The sequence below is a fragment of the Periplaneta americana genome, chromosome 15, assembly GCF_040183065.1.
Source record: "Periplaneta americana isolate PAMFEO1 chromosome 15, P.americana_PAMFEO1_priV1, whole genome shotgun sequence".
NCBI classification, from domain to species: Eukaryota; Metazoa; Arthropoda; class Insecta; order Blattodea; family Blattidae; genus Periplaneta; species Periplaneta americana.
In genome coordinates this window covers 185,139,677-185,163,161 of record NC_091131.1, presented here as the reverse complement: position 1 = coordinate 185,163,161, position 23,485 = coordinate 185,139,677, and the positions used below count along the sequence as shown (strand labels likewise).

The 23,485-nt window shown below is 37.0% G+C and overlaps 1 protein-coding gene across 1 annotated transcript in view; it reads right to left on the bottom strand.

Annotated features, from left to right (window-relative positions):
• The window catches only part of LOC138715580 (uncharacterized), a 387,038-nt gene that overhangs the window by 355,939 nt on the left and 7,614 nt on the right, over positions 1-23,485 (bottom strand). The window lies entirely within an intron of this gene.

Genomic DNA, 23,485 nt, shown 5'->3' with positions numbered 1-23,485 from the left:
CGCAGCTTCTAAATACTGTATATAATGAGGAAACCAATAATTCACATTTCAACAAGAAATAGGCTATAACTATGAACGTTTAATTCTATTTAGTCGTTCAAATCAATGCTTATGTAATAAAAACCTTTCTTATCGCATATTATCAATAGGTGTCTCCCGTTGTAGCTGTGTGGATAGCGTATGCATGTGCTTCCCAACACAGGATTGGGTGTTATCCTTGTCTTGTGATTGCTCTGTGTTATCTCTGCGGTGGCCTGCGTCATGCCGATACCGTGATAGGAAGGTCCGAATGTGTCAACACTACCCGCAGTGGTGTGTAAGTCGGATAAAAGGGGAGGTTTAGCAGAATAAGAAATAAATTTATCTAAGTGAAGTTTCACAACCATAAAGAACAACCGGTAGCATAACTGTTTTACAAATTCTTTCATCTTTAAATATCTACACCACACCACCATGAAATATACTATCGAAAAGACCCATACCACTTGATTAATAACTATAAAAATATTTCATTTGAATAACAATATTGTTATATTACGTAAGTTTTGTATAGACTACTATATAGCCTAGCCGTCACTCAGTAAATAGCATAGAAATGAAGATCTAACTTCAAATATTCTGTACGCCTACTTATATAAACCCAAAAGATTTCACTTTCTTATCATCATTAAAGCATTCATCTGTATAATTAGTGACAAATACATCATGGCATTCACTATAATAATATTTCATTTTTAATGGTAATGTCATCATGTAGTTTTTAATATCCAATACACAGACAGCAGTATACTCAGAAAATTGCACACCAGCGAATCTGACCTGTAAATTCTTTTTAGTAAGTCTTGAAGTTTTTCATTATCAACATTACAGGAACGTTCTGAAAAATTTACACAAATGAAGATCGACAGTCACCCTGAGTGGCAAAGTTAGTATTGCGCTGGCCTTCTACTGGGTGTTCATTTCAAAGTGTGTCATGACGTCACTGTTGTGTCAGCGATTTGAAGAGAGTTTCAGCTTTTATGTCAGAGAAGTTGCCTATTATTGAAGGCGTTCAATTTGAACTTGAGAACGTGTACGATATAACTTGAACGTCGTAGCAACAGATGGCGGTGTGTACGGTCTGTGTGCCTCTTTCGAACTGTGTTTTGCGCGGGCAAGTCGTACGCAGGGTATTTGTTATCATAGTTTGCGTATGGCAACATTCCACAACACAAATAAAATGCTCCATGATCATGTTAACCGTCGAAGTTAATGTCAACAAATACGTAAGTAATCGTCTTGATCCTCTCCCCATAACCCAGATAGTAAGAAAAAAACTCGCCTCAGTATGTGTTTCCAAACAGTTCACATTCCTGCCACTACTGGCGTTACCGTACGTATCTGTAAGTACTCTTCAGAATGAACGCCGTACTTGCTAGGCAACTTCTCTGGCACATAAATAATGCTGCTCTATGGAAGTGTAGGAAGATTGAATTCACTAGGCTCATCGGCTAGCCACATGACGGCATACAGCGAGCCAAGACACACTTTGAACTGAACACCCAGTATGTCCGAGGTTGGGGGTTCGATCCCGGCCGAGGTCGATGGCATTTAAGTGTGCTTAAATGCGACAGCCCCATGTCACTAGATTTAGTGGCATGTAAAAGAACTCCTGTGGGACAAAATTCCGGCACACCAGCGACGCTGATATAACCTCGGCAGTTGCGAGCGTCGTTAAATAAACCATAATTAAAAAGATCGACATACTGCGATTATGATGTAAGAGAATCTAAGTCATCTGAACTCTAAATATATCAGCAATTCTGCAGGTCTTAGTCTTCGTGTGACATTGTTTATTTTAGTGTGTTTGTGTTGTTTTATTCTGAAAACCCATTATTTCTCAAAGCTGACGACAGATGGATTTTGGAAAGTAGGAAAATGATGTAGGAAAATTGACATTTCATTTAAAACTACCATTTTTCCGAAAAACTTTGGGTTCCAAGCTTCAAAATGAGGGGTCATTTATTAAAATCTGTTCAGCCGTTTTCCCTTAATTTCAATTACTAATTCAAATTATATATACGGTATATATGTGACGCACCGTAGCTTCGTGGTTCAAGGGAGCTGCTCCGGACTGGCTCTCGGGGCAAGGGTGCAGACAGCAAGTGGTCGAGAGCGCGGGGATGCGTGCAGTGGCGCACTGAAGCTCAAGTCGTGTTTTACTCAGTGGAGCGGCTTTTATTTATATTTTCAAATAAAAATTTTCAATTTAAGTGTATGTACAAGAATTGTTATTTAATAGTGTGCAAATTTGGCTTTCATGTAGATGCTCCCTGTGAACCAGGCTTTAATAATTTCAAGACATAAATTATTCCGGAACCGGGTATCAATCCCGGGACCCTTCGCTTACCGCACGAATGCTCTACCGACTGAGCTACCCCAGGAACCACACGACACCATCACAATTCTTCACTTTATATCCACACTACACAAATGGGCGGACAAGATGCCAGAAACCCAACTTTGAGTGCCCACAATTCTGCCTGACTTAAATTGTGGTTTTCTATTAACGTACCTACAGTAACAAAATATTGGCGTAAGAACAATCACAAAGTGCTTCAAACAAAAGTTGTTTAGTTTTTTTTATGAGGAATGAGAAAACAACATAAAAAATGTAGATTCCTATTTTAAAAAATTAAATTGACCCTAAAATAACCATCACGTCCTCCAAATAAAACATGACATATGGCATTTACTTTCCCCCATAATATTAAGCAACTTTTATTCAAGACATTTATTTTTACAACGCTTTGTTTTGGAGACACTGTACAGTATCAACTTAAATGGTCCACCCTGCATATGGCATTCAAGTCAGTCGTAGCCAATTTCCTTGGAAATAATAAATCTACTGGCTATGTGAATGTTGTGCAGAAGTGCATCAGCTGGGTTGCAACATGTCCCTCAAAATGCATCTCCTCGACTCACATCTTCATTTCTTCCCTGAGAACCTAGGTTCAGTCAGCGACGAACATGGTGAATGTTTTCATCAGGACATCTTGGTGATGGAATCACGCTATCGGGGTTGATGGAATGCAGCGATGTTGGCTGACTACTGCTGGATGCTTCAAAGCAACATGCCATATGCTCAGCGCAAACGAAAGTCTACAGCCAAGAAATTCAAACCAAACACACCTTAAATTAAGGAAGTATATTCTATATGTATGTATTTTATACGTGTATTACACCTTAAACTATGTTACTGTAATAATTATGTGCCACGTGGCGCATTTGCACCATTTTCTTAGCTGAAGCCATGTTCATTAGTACTCCATGTAGCAATAAATATTCTACTGAAACTCCTGTCTGAGAGTTGTTATACATAATGATGTCGTATATCTCAAGAATGATGGGTTATAGAGACAAATGATTTGCATATTTGGAATCAGCATGTTTCAGTTGTCTTAGAACGCTTGTTGGATACCAAAATATCCACCGAAAATGTTTTTTTTTTTGTTATTCAGTGTAGGCCTAATCACTTTCCTACGAGAAAAAGTTGCAAGTAAAGAATGTAGAGAAGGACCGTCATATGATCTGTGATGACACGTTTTCTTTTCTAATAGCAATGAGAAATAAATTAAAATTGGAAAGAGACTTTTTTATTTTTGTTAGGAAATATAATTTAACCCTCAACTGGTATCTATGGGTCAATATAGATCCATATGGATAGATATCGTTAACGTACATTATTTTAAAAAGCAATATCAGTTGAGGGTTAAAGAAAATGTTTGACTCAAATTTTAAATAGGTACATAAAACTAAGATTATGAAATAAAAGGAAAGATTCAGTTATAAAGAGAAAATCGAAGAATCCATAGAAACAATGAATTTAGGATTAATTATCCATATAATTATTCCAAATGGCACTCAAATTCCCTAGAACTATAGTAACTGCATACAGGGCCGCCGACAGAATTTGTGGGCCCCTATGCAATATTGTACTCGGACCCCCATTGAAAAAAGTAACAATTACAAGTTACCAGTTATTCTAACCATAATAATTATTTGCAAAATAAATAAAAGGTAGCCCCATACACAGATAGGAACTTAAAAGTATACACTTTTATTACGTTGAAAAGTTTTAGCAAAACTTCACATTAGCACAACATATTATATTCATAAAACATTATTCCTAAACACCTGTAATTTCTAACTTGCAGTCCAACATCAACAAACAACTCTCCTTGACTTCATTGATGCAAAATCATCAATTACGTCATCAAAATTTAAAGACCTAACAAGATCGCGCTCCAGACTAAGGAAACAAGGTTACTCAGTCGTTCTTGACACTTCGTTTATCTCAATACATTTTTTATTTCCTTCATTTTGCTGAAGGATCTTTCAGCATCAGCAACTGTCACAGGAATTGTATAGAATATTCTAATGGTTATACAAATATTTGGAAATAAAGTATCTAATTGTAATTCCCTCAGACTAGTTAGGAGATTCATAGGTTTCAGTGGGGTTGGCCCTAAATTAGAGACATGAATTGATTTTAAATATTTCGGCTCGTCACTGATCTCTTTGTTAATATCTTCATAATATTTTTCACGCAGTCTAACACCCATATTAATATCTTCCAATTTTTTCTGTTCTCCTTGTGCTTCTCAGCTCCCGACTTATGCCTGTACTTGTCCATTGTGCAGTTAAACTACAATCAGTAACACTAATGAACAGAATTTACTAGACAAACGACAATGAAAAGACGAAAGTTTCGACACGAAACATACAATGTACAGAAAGAGAAACGTATCCTGTGACTTCGGTTTGAGAGAGTCCACTAGCATATTGTGGTGGGCCAGTGGGGGTTTGGCAGTTAAAAAGGACAAGCCAATAAATAATTGAACGTGTTCAGTACAAGCGGTGGGAACATAGTTCAGGCAAATGCCGGGGCCCTCAATTGTCGTGTTGGTGAACATTAATGCGGGAAACTGATCTTCTATTATATAAAAGTCAAATATTTACATATGAAGTGGTAATTTGTATTAATTCTACTATTTTTGAGTTAATATGTCAAATTTATGTAACAAATATTCTTACAAAATTTTATAGTACCCATATGTATATACAAATAATTATTCGTGATACCAGTAATAAAAAGTAATCAGACTCACTTAATCTGACGGGCCCTTATTGCTCACAGGCCCATATGCACTCATCCCTTTTGGCCCCCCCTTCTCGGCGGCCCTGACTGCATAAAACTAGGAATAAATCCCTAGGCTTGGCAACACTGTTTTATACTTCTCGTCCTTTAATCTATTACACATCCTTATTATAATATCACATCCGCCACAAACTGCCATAGTTATTTATCTGAACCTGAAACAGACGCGGCTCGCAAGGTGAAGTGACTGAAGTGGCTCTTCACCTACATTTTATAATTATAATCACAATAATTATGCATTTTCATCTTATCATAGTTATAATCTGCTCACAAATCTCCTATCGCTATCTGAAAGACGAAAGCCTCGTGAAGAGTCTGGGTGTATCGCTGCACACTTTCCCTTTCGTGTCGCTTGCTGACACTCACCCCCTATATAATGTAAGAGTAGCTACTGGTTTTCAAGAAGAAACGCTTCTTTTCCCACATTTCTAGTGCACAGGCCTGTTGTAGGTTGCCATGGTAACAAGCATTGACCCTCCAAGGATAGAAGAGCCGTTCCTTCGCCTATTCAAGGAATAAAGAAACAGGTTTCTAAACACCCCTCGCTTGTCCAACCCGCCGAACCCCGACAAGGCGACAAGTGCAAACCCATTGTCAGTTTTATCCATTTCTTGGTGAGAGAAACAAGTTAATTTTGTTATTTGTGTATTATTTAGTGATGTTCATAAGTGTTTTTGCGAATTAATCCAGAAAACGATGTAGTGTGTAATTTATTAGAGACACCGTTTTCTCGTTGGCGCGAGGAAGATAAGAGAGACTTATTAGTGTGTAATCGCCCAACTCCGCATTTATCAGTGTCTGTTAGAAAACAAAAAAGTCCGGAAATTCTTATCAATTGCATTTTAAAAGTACCTGGTATGCGGAGTATACCTGGTTATGTGGCAGTGTTTTTCTACAAAAACTTTCCTGCTGGGCTTGCCTTTTATTAGGTGTGAAAAAGAACGTTTGGAATAACGCGGGGTTTGGCGATTTTGCGAACTCAACTCGTGCATTTCACAAACACGGGGATTCGAGTGAACATTTGAAGTGCGTATTGCAATTGAAACAAGTCGAAAGAAATTTGAACTCAATTCGCGATGCGTTACAGGAGTCGTCCTTATTGTGTATTAAAATATTTAATGAGAATGTTCGGTTAAACAGGAACTTTATGAAAGTTGTGGTTCAAGCCGTTATATATTTAGCGAAACAAGAGTTGCCATTTCGAGGACATGATGAACAGGTTTCGTCACATAACCGCGATAATTTCAAAGAGCTGCTCCAAACTTTGCTCTCTGTAAGTTCCGGTGAAGTTAGAAATCAATACAATAAAATTAAATGTGTATTCAGCGGCGAGTCTAAGACAATACAGAACGAACTAATTGAATGTATTTCAGACTACGTATGTAACCAAATCAAGAAAGAAGTAAATGAAACTGATTTTTTTTTTCATTGCAAATTGACGATGCGACGGACGTTGGACAAAACTGTCAATGCTCTATAATAGTAAGATTCGTGACTTGACATGGTAAACTGGTGGAGCGTTTCTTAGGTTTTTATGACGTAAGTTCTGATCGGACTGCACAAGCCCTGTTTGAACTAATAGACAGCATCTTAGGGCCTTTGAATTATCGTAATAAATTGATAGGACAGTGTTACGATGGCGCTAGTGTAATGTCAGGCCACATAAATGGCCTACAGAAAAAAAGTCAAAGATGAAGTTCCTCAAGCTATTTTCATTCATTGTCTAGCGCATCGTTTGAATTTAGTTCTGCAACAGAGTTGCAACAGTAGTTCAAGTTGCCGAATTTTCTTTGCAAACCTAAGCGGAATTCCCACTTTCTTTCATCATTCAGGTAAACGTAACCACATTCTAAATTCGATAGTTGGAAGGCGAATTCCAACAGCTGTGGAAACGAGGTGGACATCGAACTCGAAAATACTCAAAACAGTAGTAGAAAATTAGGACGGTTTAAAAGAGGTTTTTGAAGAAATAAAAATAAATCCTGGAACTGATAGTACTTCCATCCGTCAATGCGGAGGGTTCTTGAATGACATGAATGACTTTGAATTCAGTTTTTTGGCTCTGGTTTTTTTATAACATTTTCAGTCTAACTGATGTTTTGTATGATGTTCTGCAAAAGAAATGTTTAGATATAAGTTACTGTGCAGCTAAAATTCGTGGTACTTACGATTTGATTAATAGTAAAAGAAATGAAGAATACTGCAACAAAATATTTCGTAATGCAAAAGTGAGAAGTAACTGCATCATAAAAGACAGCATGCCCAATTATCCGATGAAGATATTTTCTTCAAATAAAAGTCATTGTTTTACGAGATAATAGACAATATTCTGTCACAAATTAATACTAGGTTTCAGGACTTGAACAAAGTATCATTTATACGTTTGGTAGATACAACAAAATTTGAAGACTATTCTAAAGAATTTCTATGAGATGCTTTGCAGAACTTGATTGAGTGCTACCCATCCATATTTTAAAAAAATCAACGTTTACAAAATGAACTTGAACTTCTTTATGGTGATAGCAATTACAGTACCGTTAACGCTTTGAAAGCGTTGGAAATGTTACGTCAGAGTGATGTTCATCAAGACGTATTCCAGGAAGTGTATAAGTTGTTTTCACTTGTAGTGTCTTTGCCATCCACCAGTGTGTCCGTAGAAAGAAGTTTTTCGTGTCTAAAGAGAATAAAAACTTATTTGCGGAATACAATTTCCCAGCAGTGTTTGTTCTCCTTGGCCAACATTTCTATTCATAGAGAACTTCTTTCGGAACTTGAAGGACAACCCAGCTTTTTAGATGACATCATTGACAAATTCGCGGCCCTGAAGAACAGGAGAATAGACCTACTCTACAAGAGATAAGGTAAGATAGAAAAAATGTTGTTCCTTATCACATACAGTTGTCAGCACTTCACTTGTCTTCTGAATCACGGGCCGCCCCTGACCTGAAACAGCGTTATTTGACTTCATGCACATTTTCCTCCATCATACATTGGCAAGATTACTTCTACGACTTATGTTAGAACCTGCTGTAATAAAATGTGGGAACAACTGGATAATACGCACGGCAGACCAATATCGATAGTCGACTCTACTCGCTGGCCACTAGTCACCGGGCCGTACCGAGCCGTATCAAACAAAATATAATCGAAATGGTGGTAGTCAAATTCGCGACTATATTCTTAAATAATTCACTCCATTAGTCTAGTTCAAGGTTTTATGTAGTACAACGGCGGTTTTTTGAATGCATTAAAAGAAAATGAAGATGTAATAAGATAATAAACTAGGTTATCACAAGGAAATTAACAGGAAAAAAGGTGTGTTTCACGGAATACAATTAAAATGACGGAAAGTAAATTTCCGGTTAATGTTCGCCAAAGCGTAAAGTACGTAATTATGACGGCGTTGCTGTTTTATTTCTGGCCTATCGAAAAATACCTAGCCTTTTACGAAAAAAAATTTAAGGACCATGAAATTATTCACCGCTTTCATTATAAGCCTATTATTTTTTAACAATATTACGAATCAAAAACTGTCATATTATATAATTTTAACTACTACATTGACGAATCAAATCAAGCTAACCTAACCAAAGCTAACCTAACCAAAGCTAACCTAACCTAACCAAAGCTAACCTAACCTAACCAAAGCTAACCTAACCTAACCAAAGCTAAGCTAACCTAACCAAAACTAATCTAACCTAACCAAAGCTAATCTAACCTAACCAAAGCTAATCTAATCTAACCTAACCTAAGCTAACCTAACCTAATCTAAGCTAACATAACATAACCTTCGTAAATGCAAGGCCTGTAACCGGAGCAAGAAGGGATCTCAATCATTTAATCTGCAAGTACACGCAAAAATAAATTCAAGTAAGGATCACGCTCCCACTGCATGAGAGGTCCGCGCATGCGCTACAGCAAAACTGTTTCTGTCCCGAGCCTCTCATCTAAGGCACTCGTCATAATTTACTCGCAATATTTACGCAAATACACATTGTCGCTAACAGTGGTGCTATCTCTCAATAATGTTCAGAACGAAGGAGGTAGACAGAGAGAGAAAAAACTTCTCCCGCCAACTACGCCACACACCAACGTCATGTTCTTATGTTGGTGACATTGTGTATTTACTTAAATTTGGTGGTAAACGTAACGGCACGGTTCAAAGTGGCCGTGCTAATTCTCCAGTATAGCGAAAATGTGCTTTATGCAGCCAATCAGAGCATTTTTAATGGGTGCTCTTTCTAGTTCGCTTACAATCCACTATGAAAGAAACTGCGGTATTTAGGATGGGTCTCTCACTTTCCAAGTAACTCCAACATGCATTGTATGCTCTGATATTGGCTTTCTTAATAGTTGTTGTTTGGTCAACTGTCCGAAGACAGATCTGAACCTCATAAGTGGTGACACTAATAAGGCATCACTTATGAGGCAACTAGGCCAGGAGATAATGGGATAGGGTGGCCAGTTCCTTTCCACCCCCATTGCATACATCACTGGCTAGTTACATACGGTTCTATGCCAATCAGACTTAAGATGCATTGTCCTTCCTTGATACATATCGTCAAGTGAGATATACCGTCTGATAATAATAAGGCTAGATGTACATATCAGCCAGAACTCAATCAGAGGTATTTCTTAATCAAGAAAACAAAGAGTGATCAAATGCTCTGCACTTGAAAACTTTCGGCATGAACCTTCGTCAAAATTGTACTGAGAAGCAAGAAGGAGAATGGAAATCATCCAAGATCCTCAGCATTAGACTAGTACTAATTTTCATAAATCTTATTTTCACGTATTACTATCAACATCCCAAAAGATCTTAAAATTGTTTTCATTATGTTAAAAAACCAAAGTCATTTACGTTCATAATAGATACAGTCAGGCACGGCTCCTTTGAAAGGCTACAGGGTCACACACTCTCCCTTCTTGCCCTGCTGTTAATTTAGAAGTAAATATTTTGTACTACTACTAAGATTTCAAATCATCCGTCCTCAAGTGAGGTTGACCACTGGGATCCGGAATTAACAAAATATAAAAGATAAAGGGAAATGAAACGAGCAAAATACTGATTCGATTTGTAAATTAAAACAAAAATTTACGTGTTAACATATAGATGATAGTGTAAAATTTGAAGAGAGGCCTTCAGAATTTCCATTACAATCTTCTGAACCTCATAAAAGGGAATTTTAAAGGATTTAAGGATATTACATGTAAATTTTGGTAAATAACCCCTTGCTCCAAATAGTAAGCCTGCAACATCCCAGTTGTAAAGCGAAATGCCATATTTTTCACTGAGGTATGGAAGACAAGGTACATATTTAGCTCGCTTGTCATCATTTATCTGCAGTGCTTGATTCGTGTCTCGTTCAAAGCAAATTGCAGGCTCTAAGACCATTGCTTTCTGGGTTCTTCTATTGATGGCAATTATATCGACTCTTCTGTGAGAATCATCTTCAGACACACAATGAATCTCCTCATGTACTTCCCATCCTCTGTTTCTTAGCAGGCTGGCAATCGCTGTAAGGCACGATGGTGTTTGTTGTTACGCAGTAGCTCTCCCTTCTTACAGAACCCCAGTATGTGGCCAAGTGTTTCAGTCTTGCTGCAGCCGGGATGGCGACAACGGGTAGTACTGAAGGTTCTGCCAGGGACAGATCTCACTGCGGTGATGTTGCACGACATCTTGATGGCATTGATGTATTCCAAGGACGAAAGACACTTTTAGAGGAGATCCAGGAGTTGGCTTTAAGGTTTTCTTCATATGTACAAACACCTTTGCCTTTATGTGGGAGCTGGCACCATGACTGGAATGATTGTTTTCTGAGAACTTCTCTGAGATGTTTTCCTTTAGTTTGAGAAGTGACGCTGTTTGGAGCAATAAATCAGAATTTCCTTACTCGATAAGATTTTATTTTCAAGTTACTTTCTACTTTGCTTCAATCTAATAGCATGCTTTTTGTAGAGATTCAGTAGTCAGAAATGCTTTCCTTTTATAGAGATTCAGTGGTCAGGAGCACAGCACTCAATGTCTGCGCTGTCAGTATAATAGAAATACTCTCCTCTTAGTTAACTGTTGGGCATGTTGTCAGAAAAATACATTCATCCTTGAAGTGGATGCAGGGGCACTGGCCTGCTATGGTCGAGGTGGGTGACATTGGTTGGAGGGTGAAAATTTACAACCTTGTTGATCCTGAGGGTGATGGAACTGTCTCACTTCAACTGAGAGAAAGTTTGTAACTGAAAAAGGGATTAGTTGAGTTCGTGCTTGTGGTCTGTCCAGCAGTGTGTGTACCGGCTTTAATTAAAATATAAAAATAAATATCAATCAACCTTCTTAATGTATCCAGCTGTTTGCTGACAACATAAAGTCCACTACAGTCCACTGTAGTCTATTCAGTTGTTGTTTTTCACGAGAAATGAGGGATATTTTGATCGGTGTTCATTATAGATGCCTGTTGCTAGTAGCCAGAGATGGGGTGTACAGTCTGTACAAAAGAAACCAAATGACCTGGAAATGTACAAAAACTTGCCCAGACATGTTCAAACATTTTTAACAGGTCACATTGTCACTCATTTGTACCTACACCGTTTTCACATTTCTGATAATCCTACTTGTCTGTGGTGTAATAATCATGATGAAGATCTGGAACACATTCTTCTATACTGTCCATCCATAAACCACAAAAGAAGTAAATTAAAATCATCAGTGCCAGTTGCAGAAGACACAGCCCTGTAGTATGTATTAAAAATAAAAATAAATATATTGCGTTAGAAAATTGATAGTCAGTAAAGTTAAGAAATATAGTTTAAATTTATTCAGTTCCTAAATGAGTTCCATGTGTATACTGTAACTTGCGAGTCTATATTGTATGATTATTTAGTGTTTTATAATTAATGGAATAAAGTAGTTCCTTAAGTAGGTATTTACCGTTTGAATTCAAATATAGACTTCTAGATATTATGAACATATGTTGGAGAACATACAGGATACCTGAAGAATGGCTGGAGGGAAAAATATTTTCAATTTTTAAAAAAGGAAACAGACATGAATGCACATATTATAGAGGAATAAACCTTTTGAATTCAGCTTATAAGATATATGCAAAAATAGTGACAAGAAGAATAAACGTAATTAATGAAGCTCTGCTGTGATCGGGACGAAATTGAAATACAAACTGTTGAGCCATTTATACGAAAACAAACGATTAGGGAAAACACGGAAATTTTACTTGAAGCAAGTAAACCAATCGGTTTGGAAGTAAATCCCGAAAAGACAAAGTATATGATTATGTCTCGTGACCAGAATATTGTACGAAATGGAACTATAAAAATTGGAGATTTATCATTCGAAGAGGTGGAAAAATTCAAATATCTTGGAGCAACAGTAACAAATATAAATGACACTTACTTACTTACTTACTTACTTACAAATGGCTTTTAAGGAACCCGAAGGTTCATTGCCGCCCTCACATAAGCCCGCCATCGGTCCCTATCCTGTGCAAGATTAAGCCAGTCTCTATCATCATACCCCACCTCCCTCAAATCCATTTTAATATTATCCTCCCATCTACGTCTCGGCCTCCCTAAAGGTCTTTTTCCCTCCGGTCTCCCAACTGACACTCTATGAGGAAATTAAACGCAGAATAAATATGGGAAATGCCTGTTATTATTCGGTTGAGAAGCTTTTATCATCCAGTCTGCTGTCAAAAAATCTGAAAGTTAGAATTTATGAACAAGTTATATTACCGGTTCTTCTGTATGGTTGTGAAACTTGGACTCTCACTCTGAGAGAGGAACATAGGTTAAGGGTGTTTGAGAATAAGGTGCTTAGGAAAATATTTGGGGCTAAGCGGGATGAAGTTACAGGAGTATGGAGAAAGTTACACAACGCAGAACTGCACGCATTGTATTCTTCACCTGACATAATTAGGAACATTAAATCCAGACGTTTGAGATGGGCAGGGCATGTAGCACGTATGGACGAATCCAGAAATGCATATAGTGTGTTAGTTGGGAGACCGGAGGGAAAAAGACCTTTAGGGAGGCCGAGACGTAGAAGGGAGGATAATATTACAATGGATTTGAGGGAGGTGGGATATGATGATAGAGACTGGATTGGTCTTGCACAGGATAGGGACTGATAGCGGGCTTATGTGAGGGTGGCAATGAACCTTCGGGTTCCTTAAAAGCCATTTGTAAGTAAGTAAGTAAGTAATGAAGCTCTGCTGAAAGAAGAACAATGCGGATTCAGGAAGGGACGTTCTTGTTCCGACTGCATATTTATAATGCAACAACTGATACAAAAAAGAAGAGAATTCAACCTGCTAACATATATTCTATTCATAGATTAAGAAAAGGCATTTGATAGTGTTATAAGAAATAAACTATGGAATATAATAGAAAATAAAGGATACCCAAAACATATATTTAAGGTGATTCAGAGTCTGTATAGGAAAAAATATGTAAGTACAGAAAATGGACAAGGAATTACGAACAAAAGGGTGGCAATAAACCAGGGAGTGAAACAGGGATGCCCATTGTCACCAGCAATTTTTAATGTATATATAGACGCAGCCATTAAAGAATGGCAAAGTATTTTAACAGAACATTTTATAGTCGGCAAAGAGAGCATAGACACTCTTCTGTCTGCCGATGATCAAGAGATTTTAAGTAATTCAGAGGACGGTTTGCAAATAGCAACAAATAAGTTATTGAAAGTTATTAAAGATTATAATCTTAAAATATCTTTAACAAAAAGTAAAGCAATGGGCTTTCTGGGAACTAGGCATCTAAGGACCAAAATAGTAATACCGGTAGAGGATAAAATAATTGAGCAAGTGAGTAGTTTCAATTATTTGGTTTGCAACGTATCCTATTGCGAAAATAACGATGTTAACAACGAAATAAATAAATTCCAGAGAATGTGTGGTACAATAAAAAGAACTTTATCCCGGAAAACACTAAAAGAGACCCAACTAAAATTCTATAAAGTAATGGCAGTCCCTGTTCTTATGTATGGCAGCGAAAACTGGGCATTAACTCGATCAGAAAGAAGAAGGATAGAGGCTGCAGAGATGAGATTTTTGAGATCAGTGGCAGGTTACACTCTATTGGATCAGAAAAGAAGCACAAACATAAAGACAGAACTGGGAATTTTCAACTTAAACGACAAATTAGCAAGACAAAAGAAAAACTGGAAAGAACATATTTTAAGGATGAATGAAGACAGATTCCCAAAAAAATACTGAACTACAGACCGGAAGGAAGGAGGAATGTCGGAAGACCCCGCAATAGATGGGAGGACACTATCCAAGAGGAAGGAACAGGCCATCAGGCCTAAACCTTGATGATGATGATGATGATGATGATGATGATGATGATGATGATGATGAAGTATTTACAATCAAAAAGACACGTTCTGAATATAAAACAGGAGTGTAGTGATAGAAATAGGGCTTACACCAGATATTTCAACAAATCATTGTACAGTACGAAAAGTGTGAATGGATTTGAGGCTGTGAAGTGAGTAATGCATTCTTTTATTTCCGTGTGTGCTGTTTGGGGTGACGATAAATGGTGGCAAGGACTGGTATTACGGATTTGAAACATTTGCTTGACAAAATTAAAAAAACATGGCCTCTCACAATCTCATTTAGACGATGAATTAAATTTAGCATTGATAGGACAAATTAATATTAGAGAACAACTAGATGAGGGCTATAGAATTGATGTTCAGAAGCATAATGAAGAGGTGAACAAGAACAGATGTATTTTGTCATGCATTATGATGCAGTAAAGTTTCGTGGTGAATTTGAACTAGCCATAAGAAGTCATGAGGAAACTGAAGACTCGAGTAACGTGAGTGTGTTCAAAAAGTTAATAAATTATACTGCCACAATTGATAGTGCCCTAGAGATCATTTAGAAAAAGCAAAGATGTTCAAAGGCACCTCAAAAATTATTCAAAATGATTTGTTATCTAGTATGTTGTCAGTATATCAGCAACATATAAAAACTGAAAGCAGTAGAGTTGATTATATATCGTTGCAAGCTGATGAAACAACAGATAATTAGCACAAATCTCAGCTAACAATCATTTTAAGATATGTGTTGGGAAGTGAAATTAAAAAAACGATTTTGGGGCTTATTTTAGGTATATGATAGGAGTGCTCAGGGCTTAACAGAAATAATTTTGCAGCAGCTAAATGAAATCGGGGTGGACAAGGTTCCCGAGATGATGGGGCTTCTGTTATGAGAGGGGAAAAGGGTGGTGTGCAATGTCTGGTCAAGAAACTATATCCTAATGCAAACTACATACAGTAAAACCTCGATAAGACGCGCCCGCTTATTACACTATTCCATGTAATACGCCTTTTTTGTCCGGTCCCTGCACATTTCATATATAACGCCTTTATAAAACATCCCATTTGTTGCGTTCAAGTCCCGCATAATACCCTGTTTTGTGGGATATTTTCGATGTAATTTTCAGCAATGTACTGTAACAGCAATGAAACATCTTGGTCATTGAACTCACAGGTGCCATTAACCTGAAAAGTATTGGTATTCGACCATTTACCTGCACATTTAAACCTTCATACTTCATACCTTAGTATACCTCACCCTCTTGTTATGCTCTCTTATTCGACTCCTTATCTGCGTGGTTAAAGCCTACATACAGTTACAATACCTCACCCTCTTGCTAACCCCCCTCTCTCAAACAGCATTCCTCACTCGGCCATAAAAAAATTCTGGAATTTTTTGCTGGGCAGTTTGTTGTCCTTTAGTGTATTGAAGTGTCTGTGAATGTGATTACAATGAGTGTTAAACAAAAAGCGCTTTGTGTCGAAAAATTGGAAATCTTATGAAAGTATGATGAAAACTGTACTCAATCAGAAACAACTCTCTGATTCATTAGGAATCCCATCATCGACATTACGAACACTAATAAAAAATCGCGATTCAATCACTACAGCTGTGACGTCGGGAGGATGTAATCGCAGAAACTGAAGTGTGGTAAACATGAGGACTTGGAGTACACGCACACGGCAAACATCTATAAATGACTTTTTCTTTTTTTCGAAAGAATCAAGTACAGTACATATTGTAAATGTCTTTGATGCACAGTACAGTAATTACATAATGGAGTAATACTGTATTACCTTTCATGAATCATGTATTTCAATAAAGAAAAATGTTAATAGATACTGTATGTAAGTCAAAATTAGTATACCCGTCTAAAACGCAGTCCCAGTTAATATGCGGTTTACACCCGGTCCCTTGAACAGCGTCTTATTGGGGTTTTACTGTATATTGTTACGCTCATCAAGGCAACTTGATTTTACAAAATGCTATATCGTCATCCTCTCAAAGTAGAATATTTTTTGAAGATATCCAAGGCAATAGGTCCATTTTTTCCAAGATCACTTAAAAGAATGGACTATCTTTCTCAGTTTGTTCAAAGGATCGCTTGTGTTCCCCCGATGAGATGGCACTTTCAGCACAGGACTGTAAATAGTGTGTATGAAAACAAAGACAGTCTAATAGAATGTTTTTAACATATTCGAGACAGAAATAAATGATAGACATACATGTGGGCAGGCAGCGGGATTTTCTCGTACTTTAAAGGATCCCCAGTTCCTCTTTTGGTTAGAATTTTACCATAAAGTTATGCTTCACGTAGCTATTTTCTTAGACTGCATTCAACAAAGAAATATTGATGCACTTAAAGTCAGAGAATTTTTAGATAACTTTAGTGATGCCATTTCTGAAATTCGAAAAACTTATGAATCAGAGGAGGTGACAGCTGATGAGCCTAACAACAAACGAAGATACAGTGAATACACAAATTCAAGGAACAATCATGTTCATGCTCTTGAAGTATGCGATGTTACTGTCAACAATATTAAAGACAGATTTCAATTTTCGGACCATCTTAGTGCTTCAAAATTGTGTTTAGTTAGTAATTTCATGGACTGTGAAATTAATTTCCAGCAAATGAGCCCAAAGACTCTACCAAAGCTTACCCTACATTAAATGGAGAGAAGCTGAAAACCGAATTGCAGGTTTTATACAGTCGTCAAAATTTGCACAGGGCAGACGGTGCTGCTGCTCTTTTACAATTCTTTGTGAAAAATAACATGTCGCGCACTTTCTCGGAATGTGTCATGTTGAAAATAATAGTTACCATCCAATGACAACAGTTGAAAGTGAGCGTTGTTTTTCAACCCTAATCATGTTAAAACATTTTTAAGAAATTCAATGGGAAATGAAAGACTGAATATGCTTTACCTGTGCTCTCTCTGGAGAAGAAAGTGATTCGTAACATTCCTGAATTCAACAAGGTTATTGAAGAATCCGCTACAGCTAAAAAAAAAAAGCGAGTTCATCTGATATATGAACATTAAGTTTTCAGGTAAATGCATCAGGATATTTTTGTGTTATTTTCTGCTTATACAATATATTGCATGAGTTTTTCTTCGTTTTTATGCTTTTTACGACCCTATATTAGAGACCCTTCAATTTGAATCTTCACCAGTTCCATAAGGACCATTGCACACTTGAAGAGATCTCGCTAGAGAGAAATGTGTTGCGAGAAAATTCTAAGATTGATAACAATAATTCAAATGGACGTCCACACACTGGAAGTGATTCTCATTCGAGGTGAAAACCTCGAGCGAGTTTCCCACTGAAATCAGTACCTCAGCAAATTTTCTTGACACATTTATCAAAGATGTGTAACATTTATACCACAGTCTAGTATATACAGTCACGAAGCTCAATACATAGTAGATATGCATCCATAGATAGTTGCTAACCACTAGGATCGCTAATATCGCCTCATTACAATGTGAAATAGTACCGGCACAGTCTATTGTTCCTAGCACTCTCACAACTCAAGCTTCGTGACTGTATATACTAAACTGTGTTTATACTCTTTATGACGATTGAATGTAGGAAAAGATGAAGTAATATCACAAGTGGTGATGAATTGTATTGTTTTTATTGACAATGAGGAAAGATGGCTGATAATTGCAATCAGAAACTTATCGAACTTGTGTGATGTCACCCATAAGCCTATTTATATGATATATGGGATGAAAACTATACAAACACTAAACTTAAAGAAGAAATCTGGAGACAAATATCAGATTATCTGAAAATAACTAGGGCTATATTTTATTTTGATGAGCTTTAATAGTATTAATTATAACATTTGAAATTGTATTTGTATGTCTTAACAGTTTGCATAATTTTAATCAGAACATAGCATAGAATCCTCTACCATATCATGAATTGCAAAAAACTGAGATCTATTCAACCTGAAATAAAGCCTAAACAATGTTATGTCTTATTATCCAAATCCGAAAGACCGAGATCAGTGACCGAAACTCGCCTTTATCTTCATGAGATAAATGTAATTTCTTATCCGTGGTTTTCTGACTTTAATTTTGGGCCTACATTTTCTTTTAAGTAACAAAATATGTTCAAATAACTTCATATCTCCATCACCTGAAGATTCAAATTCAACATAATGGCGTTCGTACATCATTTGTAAAGTATGACAATATACATAACCTGTACTATTTCCCCCAATGAGCGCTTTTATACAATCAGAAAAATATTCTCTGCATGAAGGCAGTGCATAGATGATCATAGAGAGAACTCCTCACCAAGTGTGTGGAGGAGGGCTCTTCGCCTCTTTCTCGCTAGCGAGATCTCTTCAAGTGTGTAACGGGTCTAATTCAGTTTTGTATTATGTATGAGTAATATAGGTGCTGCGTGACACCCTGCAGCCTAAGATGGTCTAATTTTTGGCAGTTTTAAATATCCACAAAGAAATGTTTTTGTCCATTTTGAATCTTGCGTACACTACTTTTAACACTTGAATATAAGTAATTGATTAACTAGTGGACTTACTCGTGTTAATTATGTAAGTCTGTGCGGCTTACAGCTGTTTCGGTGCATCATCACACCATCTTCACAGCCTACTAGATCTCGGCGTCATCTCGAACTTCTCTGTCTGTTATGTGGGTTGACTCCACTGTTCAACACCTTTCAACAATCAAACGCACCCACATAACAGGCAGAGAAGTTCGAGATGACGCCGAGATCTAGTAGGCTCTGAAGATGGTGTGATGATGCACCAAAACAGCTGTAAGCCGCACAGACTTACATAATTAACACGAGTAAGTCCACTAGTTAATCAATTACTTAAATGTTTTTGTATGTAGTTTCCAAAAATATATTATCTAAATGACATTAACTTTTTAGCCTATTGTTTCAGTTCTTAAATATAGGGAACTTTTCTTATTGTACATAAAATCTTCTTTTATATAATAAAAAATGACCATATTATTATCAATCATTTGTAATAATTGTTTGTGAAGCAATAGTTGAATGTTGTATGTTTGCCTTACAATCACTCTAAGCATACTTGTTGCTATAGATACCAGACATATGGATGAACTCATATGAGGATGGTTGGCAATATGTTAGCTTTTTGAAAAGATGTCGTTCGTAAGTCTTTGGAATAGAATTGTGAATGGACAGTTAGCGGCTTTTTATAATTCAGGCATTTCGAGTTATAAAGAAACTCGTTCTCATATAAATTTATAAGTATATTTAGGACTCAACATTAACTCCAATAGATTCTATGAGATTCCTCACTAATACTAACAGCCTCAAAATGACAATAGAAGAAAAAGTACTGTTTCAATATGAAAAACTTATCAGATTACCAGGAAACAATTGGCATTCATACAGTCCTCTCTGTTGATTGAAAACTCAAAAAAGTTTCATATCCATGGTTCAAGAATTAAAACAGAAAATCAATATCCCGAATTTAAAGAAAACTTACACATTAAACCAAACCCTTTAACCCTATTAAATATAGAATATAATCTAAATTTAACAGAAGAAATATTGAAATCAGAAGTAAACACTGAAATAATGAAACAATTGTCTTTAGAGACAATTAATATTAGGTACCCTCCACAAAACTGGCTTCATTTATACACTGAGGATCCTTGATCTCCAGAGAACAAGGTGCTGGTGCAGGTGTTACGTGCTGTCTCTTCTCACTTTATAGATCACTTGGAATGGAATAACAAGTTTTGACGGTGAAATCATTGCAATAAGTGAATGTCTCAGGAATCTTCTATGCCACATCAATAAATTTAGGAATGCAGTTATATTGTCAGACGTCAAAGCAGCTATTCTATCAATAGTCTCTAAACACACACCTTCATCTCAAACAGCAGAAATAACTAAAATGCTCTCTCAATTAATATCACTCAATAAACGAATTGTATTCCAATGGATACCATCCCATTGTGGAATCCTGGGAAACGAGAATGCGGATGCTTCAGCAAAGAAGGGCAGCACTGCTACTTACAGACCTGTTACTAAATCTACGTATTACTCTGTGAAAAGATTTATTAAATCTATATACTTAGACTTCAACAAACAAAATTTGATAACACAATCTCAAGGGAAAAAATGGAACTCTCTGCAGCATAATCCACAGTTAATTCCCGATTTACCACGAAAATCGTCTGTAGCTGCATTTAGATTGGCAATAGGCCATGATTGTTTGGCCAAACACCTGCATAGAATTGGAATATATCTGTCCCCTAACTGGCCATTGTGCAACTCAAACCAAGAAAAGGATTCGGAACACCTCAAAATCTGTGCTTCAGTGGCTGACCATGATAATATCTTTGAAAAATATTGTAGTGCAAGAGGTCAAATGACTTTATTGTAAAACGCCTGGCATTAGAAAACAACAACAACAACAACATCATAATTAAAATTTTCTGTCATTTTCACACTTTATTTTCAGCTGTTGTTTTAGTGCCTTCTACGTTTCAGTTAGATTTATTTTGTATTGAAAGAAGACACATTATGTTGGTCATACTGATAGATGCCATTTCACTTCCTTACCTTCCCGCATAACAGCTGATGTTTATCTGCCATTTTGAAGCTGTTTCAATGGCAACTTTGATCAAATGTAATGACATGCAGAAAGTCGTCAAAGAATGGTCCAAGATAGTTTTCATCCAAGTTCTTGTATCAAATTCTCAAATTTCTTTGTTCAAAGAACTTTGATAATGCAATACCGGCCTTAGTAACCAAATAAAATGCAGAGTTTTCTGAGACATCATGTACAATATCTTGCAGGAAATGTCTCGGATTATTTACTTCTTACAAAATTGTATTCTTCAGATGCTGTAGTGTTGCTGGGTATGCTATGAAAATTCCTTCACAACCAAAAGTCGGACAGGTTAGGATCTGGCCATTGTGGAGACCAGATTGTTAGATAGTGCCTGCCTGATGACATGATCGCCAAAATCTTTCTAATTAATTGTTATACAGGGATGTAGATGTATAGCAATGCTCCATTTTGTATCAAAATTGTTTCCCAGTTCGTAATTTCTGTTTGGAGAGATTGAAATTCTTCAGCATGTTATTATAAGCAATGCTTCCTGTTAAGTCTCTATTTTTCCATTACTATTTTATTTGAAGAAATAAGGACCTTCTATTCAATTATTACTTATTCTAAATTTCTTTATGCTTTGGGTAAAGTCATCTACTGCTTTTGTAGTAGCCACTGCCTGCTGGATCACATCCTATGGCTGCTTACACTGCCTGCTCAATCAAAGTTATTTTACCGCTAGGTGGCAGGCAGTGCCCACCGCTATTAACATTATCAGTATATTCAATGTCATTACCTGCCACCTAGTGGCTGTTTGCTCATAACTGTTTATTGGGCAGGCAGTTTACGCAGCTATAGGATGTGATCCAGCAGGCAGTGGTAGTAGCATTGGACAAGCTGTAACCTAACATTCAATGATCACCTTGGTAACTCAGTTGACAGAGCACTGACAGACGATGACTACAGATCTGGATTCAAATCGCGGCAATGATGGAGTCGTATTAGTGAACAAAGTCAAGGTTCCTAAAGGTTTTTCTCGAGGTTTTCCCATTTCTCTTCATAATTCCGCTGTCACTCTCTTGTTCAATATTCCTAATTACTTCAGCTACATGTAGTATTGTGACTGATACGCAGATACTATTAGTCTGAGGATGCATAATACACTATTCATGTGGGTTGAAAAGATGTTCAAGTGGCACTTCACCTGACTTGAGCTTACTGGATTGACAGATGGCACTACATAGCTGAATTACAATATTTACAGGAGAGCAACTATTCTGAGTGGTAAATAAGCCCCAGGCCGCAGTGCTAGCCTTCATACCCCTCCTAAAAAAAAAAGAAATTGATAGATCCATAGTCTAGAACAGCCTTATTACAACTGGTGTGCCGTGAGAAAACGAAAATAGTAAAGGTGGCCATAGGAAAAAAAGTGAAAGTGAAAAGAGGGGTAAAAAAGTGAGTCCACAAGAATTAACTTTCAGCGAATGTGACACAAATTAACATTCAGTAAATATTATTCGTGTAGGCTTCCGCAGGTGGTGTACATAGTCTGTGGAGAAACTTCCGGGGTTATACTGTGTTGTCTTAGTACTAGTGGCTAATGTTTCGACTGCTCTGAGGATGACCACAACACAGCGTTCGAAACTTCAGCCACTAGCACCAAGACAACGCGGTATAAGCCCGGAAGTTTCTCCACCAACCATTCAGTAAGCATGTTCTCCTAAAACCCTCAAAATTCCCCCCTGGTTGGGAACCACTGGTTTAGAGTGTGAGTGTGCCGCGGGATTTTAAATTACACATCGTCTAGAACTACAAACTTACTTTAGTGATAATTCATTCATCATGTTTAAGCACCACCTGCTCGAACACATCCGATGGTTGCTTATACTGCCTGCTCATTCAATGGTCAAACATGTTAACATGAATAGAAAAAAATTGTCACTAGATGGCAGCTCCCAACAGCTAGTGAAGTTGCTTGTGGATATAGGTCCTAGGCTTTATGTTTGTAGTATTTGATTAAAATATTAATTTGTTTCACGACTGTAATAGCGTCTTCCTTCTCTTTGTTAATCCATTACATTCTTTGCTCTTGAAAGAAAGAAAACCGGAAAACTTTTTCTGTGTGGAACTTGCTTACATTACTATGTAGAGGTTTCACGAATTTATCCACAAGAGTTTCTGACACAAGTTTCTGTTGTTTATTATTCCTAACACACTTCAATATCGAGAAGGCTTGATGGTCTTCATTCCACCAGAGTAAATAAATAAATAAAATATGTCACACTGGCACAAAATACATAGAACGCTTTTTTTCATAGTTTGGAGCAGACATACGGATAAACACAGTACATT